A 4749-nucleotide genomic window follows, 5' to 3' on the forward strand; every position below is an offset into this window, starting at 1 on the left:
CCGGATAATAAATTTTCGTATTAACTATGTCAGGTCGAAGATGTGTTGGCCAGAAATTTAACAAAGAAAAGCCGCCCAGGGGCAATTTCGTCATTTATCGCGATGGTGTCGTAATGGGCCAAAATTTGGCACGTTGATTGGAAATAGCCCCAAAAATTGGAGTGGGGTCACAAACCCAGGATCACGGGATTTTAGCCAAATTCCTTCGTTTAGGCCTCCGAATAATTAAATTCCGCATTAATTATGTCAGGTTGAAGAAGTGTTGGACAGAAAATTAAAAAAGAAAAACCGCACCAGGGGTAATTTCGTCATTTATCGCGACGGTGTCGGAATGGGCCGAAATTTTGCAGGTTGATTGGAAACGGCCCGAAAAATTGGACTCGGGGCACGGACCCGGGACCACGGGATTTTAGCCCAATTCCTTCGTTTAGGCCTCTGAATAATTAATTTTCGTATTAATTATGTTAGGTTGAAGATGTGTTGGATAGAAAATTAACATAGAAAAGCCACACCAGGGGCAATTTCATCATTTGTCGCGACGGTGTCGGAATTGGTCGTAATTTGTCGAATTGATTGGAAACGGCCCGAGAAATTGGACTCGAGGCATAGACCCGGGATCACGGGATTTTAGCCAAATTCCTTCATTTTGGCCTCCGAACAATTAATTTTTGCACTAATTATGTCAGGTTGAAGAAGTGTTGGACAGAAAATTAAAAAAGAAAAACTGCACCAGGGGCAATTATGTAATTTATCGCGACGGTGTCGAAATGGGCCGAAATTTGGCAGATTGATTGGAAACTTTCCCAAAAATTGGAGTCGGGGCACAGACCTGGATCCCGGGATTTTAGCCAAGTTCCTTCATTTAGGCCTCCGAATAATAAATTTTCGTATTAATTATGTCAGTTCGAAGATGTGCTGGACAGAAATTTAACAAAGAAAAGTCACCCAAGGGCATTTTCGTCATTTATTGCGATGGTATCGTAATGGGCCGAAATTTGGCAGGTTGATTGGAAACCGCCCCAAAAATTGGAGTCAGGGCACAGACCCAGGATCACGGGATTTTAGCTAAATTCCTTCGTTTAGGCCTCCGAATAATTAATTTCCACATTAATTATGTCAGGTTGAAGAAGTGTTGGATAGAAAATTAAAAAATAAAAACCGCACTAGGGGTAGTTTCGTCATTTATCGCGACGGCGTCAGAATGGGCCGAAATTTGGCAGGTTGATTGGAAACGGCCCGAGAAATTGGACTCGGTGCACGAACTCGGGATCACGGGATTTTAGCCCAATTCCTTCGTTTAGGTCTCCGAATAATTAATTTTCGTACTAATTATGTCAGGTTGAAGATGTGTTGGATAGAAAATTAACATAGAAAAGCCGCACCAGGGGCAATTTCGTCATTTGTAGCGACGGTGTCGGAATGGGTCGAAATTTGTCGGGTTGGTTGGAAACAGCTAGAGAAATTGGACTCAAGGCACAGACTCGGGATCACGGGATTTTAGCCAAATTCCTTCGTTTAGGCCTCCGAATAATTAAATTCCGCATTAATTATGTCAGGGTGAAGAAGTGTTGGACAGAAAATTAAAAAAGAAAAACCGCACCAGGGGTAATTTCGTCATTTATCGCGACGGTGTCGGAATGGGCCGAAATTTTGCAGGTTGATTGGAAACGGCCCAAAAAATTGGACTCGGGGCACGGACCCAGGATCACGGGATTTTAGACCAATTCCTTCGTTTAGGCCTTCGAATAATTAATTTTCGTATTAATTATGTCAGGTTGAAGATGTGTTGGATAGAAAATTAACATAGAAAAGCTGCACCAGGGGCAATTTCGTCATTTGTCGCAACAGTGTTGGAATTGGTTGTAATTCGTCGGGTTGATTGGAAACGGCTTGAGAAATTGGGCTCGAGGCACAGACCGGGGATCACGGGATTTTAGCCAAATTCCTTCGTTTAGGCGTCCAAATAATTAATATCCTCATTAATTATGTCAGGTTGAAGAAGTGTTGGACAGAAAATTAAAAAAGAAAAACCGCCCCGGTTAATTTCGTCATTTGTTGCGACGGTGTCAGAATAGGCCGAAATTCGGTAGGTTGATTGGAAACGGCCGAGAAATTGAACTCGGGGCACAGACCTGGGATCACGGGATTTTAGCCCAATTCCTTCGTTTAGGCCTCCGAATAATTAATTTTCGTATTAATTATGTCAGGTTGAAGATGTGTTGGATAGAAAATTAACATAGAAAAGCCGCACCAGGGGCAATTTCGTCATTTGACGCGACGGTGTCGGAATGGGTCGAAATTTGTCGGGTTGATTGGAAACGGCTCGAGAAATTGGACTCAAGGCACAGACCTGGGATCACGGGATTTTTGCCAAATTCCTTCCTTTAGGCCTCCGAATAATTAATTTCCGCATTAATTATGTCAGGTTGAAGAAGTGTTGGACAGAAAATTAAAAAAGAAAAACCGTACCAGGGGTAATTTCGTCATTTGTCGCGATGGTGTTGGAATGGTCCGAAATTTGGCAGGTTGATTGGAAACGGCCCGAGAAATTGGACTCGGGGCACAGACCCGGGATCACGGGATTTTAGCCCAATTCCTTCGTTTAGGCCTCCGTATAATTAATTTTCGTATTAATTAAGTCAGGTTGAAGATGTGTTGGATAGAAAATTAACATAGAAAAGCCGCACAAGGGGTAATTTCGTCATTTGTCACGACGGTGTCGGAATTGGTCGTAATTTGTTGGGTTGATTGGAAACGGCCCAAGAAATTGGACTCGAGGCATAGACCCGGGATCACAGGATTTTAGCCAAATTCCTTCGTTCTGGCCTTCGAATAATTAATTTTCGCATTAATTATGTCAGGTTGAAGAAGTGTTGGACTGAAAATTAAAAAAGAAAAACAGCACCAGGGTAATTTCGTCATTTGTCGCGACGGTGTCGGAATGGGCCGAAATTTGGCAGGTTGATTGGAAACAGCCCAAGAAATTGGACGCGGGGCGTAGACCCGGGATCACGGGATTTTAGCCCAATTCCTTCATTTAGGCCTCCGAATAATTAATTTTCGTATTAATTATGTCAGGTTGAAGATGTGTTGGATAGAAAATTAAAATAGAAAAGCCGCACCAGGGGCAATTTCGTCATTTGTCGCGACGGTGTCGGAATGGGTCAAAATTTGTCGGGTTGATTGGAAACGGCTCGAGAAATCGGACTCAAGGCACAGACCCGGGATCATGGGATTTTAGCCAAATTCCTTCGTTTAGGCCTCCGAATAATTAATTTCCGCATTATTTATGTCAGGTTGAAGAAGTGTTGGACAGAAAATTAAAAAAGAAATACCGCACCAGGGGTAATTTCGTCATTTGTTGCGACGGTGTTGGAATGGGCCGAAATTTAGCAGGTTGATTGGAAACGTCCCGAGAAATTGGACTCGAGGCACAGACCCGGGATCACTGGATTTTAGCAAAATTCCTTCGTTTAGGCCTCCGAATAATTAATTTTCGCATTAATTATGTCAGGTTGAAAAAGTGTTGGACAGAAAATTAAAAAAGAGAAACCGCACCAGGGGTAATTTTGTCATTTGTCGCGATGGTGTCGGAATGGGCCGAAATTTGGCAGGTTGATTGGAAGCGGCCCCAGAAATTGGAATCGGGGAACAGACACGGGATCACGGGATTTTAGAATAATTCCTTCATTTATACCTCCGAATAATTAATTTTCGTATTAATTATGTCAGGTTGAAGTAGTGTCGAAAAGTAAATTAACAAAGAAAAGCTGCACAAGGGGCTATTTCGCCATTTGTCGCGTCGGTACCGGAATGGACCGAAATTCGGCAGGTTGACTGGAGACGGCCCTAGAAATTGGAGTCGGGGCACAGACCCAGGATCACTGGACTTTAGCCAAACTCCTTTGTTTAGGCCTCCGAATAATTAATTTTCGTATTAATCACGTCAGGTTGAAGAAGTGTTAGTTAGAAAATTAAAAAAGAAAAACCGCACCAGGGGCAATTTCGTCATTTATCGCGACGGTGTCGGAATGGGCCGAAATTTGGCAGGTTGATTGGAAGCGGCCCCAGAAATTGGTGTCGGGGCACAGACTCGAGATCACGGGATTTTAGAAAAATTACTTCGTTTATACCTCTGAATAATTAATTTCCGTATTAATTATGTCAGGTTGAAGAAGTGTTGGAAAAAATTAACTACACAAAACTGCACCAGGGGCAATATTGTCATTTGTCGCGACGGTATCAGAATGGGCCGAAATTTGGTAGGTTGGTTAGAAACGGCCCCAAAAATTAGACTCGGGGCATAGTCCCCAGATCACGGGATTTTAGCCAAATTCCTTCGTTTAGGCCTCCGAATAATTAATTTTCGCATAAATTATGTTAGGTTGAAGAAGTGTTGGACAGAAAATTAAAAAAGAAAAACTGCACCAATGTAATTTCGTCATTTGTCGTGACGGTGTCGGAATGGGCCAAAATTTGGCAGGTTGATTGGAAACGGCCCGAGAAATTGGACTCGGGGCACAGACTTGGGATCACGGGATTTTAGCCCAATTCCTTCGTTTAGGCCTCCGAATAATTAATTTTCGTATTAATTATCTAGGTTGAAGATGTGTTGGATAGAAAATTAACATAGAAAAGTCGCACCAGGGGCAATTTCGTCATTTGTCGCGACGGTGTCGGAATTGGTCGTAATTTGTCGGGTTTATTGGAAACGGCCCGAGAAAATTGACTCGAGGCACAGACTTGGGA

Source organism: Olea europaea, unplaced genomic scaffold, assembly GCF_002742605.1.
Source record: "Olea europaea var. sylvestris unplaced genomic scaffold, O_europaea_v1 scaffold2825, whole genome shotgun sequence".
NCBI classification, from domain to species: domain Eukaryota; kingdom Viridiplantae; phylum Streptophyta; class Magnoliopsida; order Lamiales; family Oleaceae; genus Olea; species Olea europaea.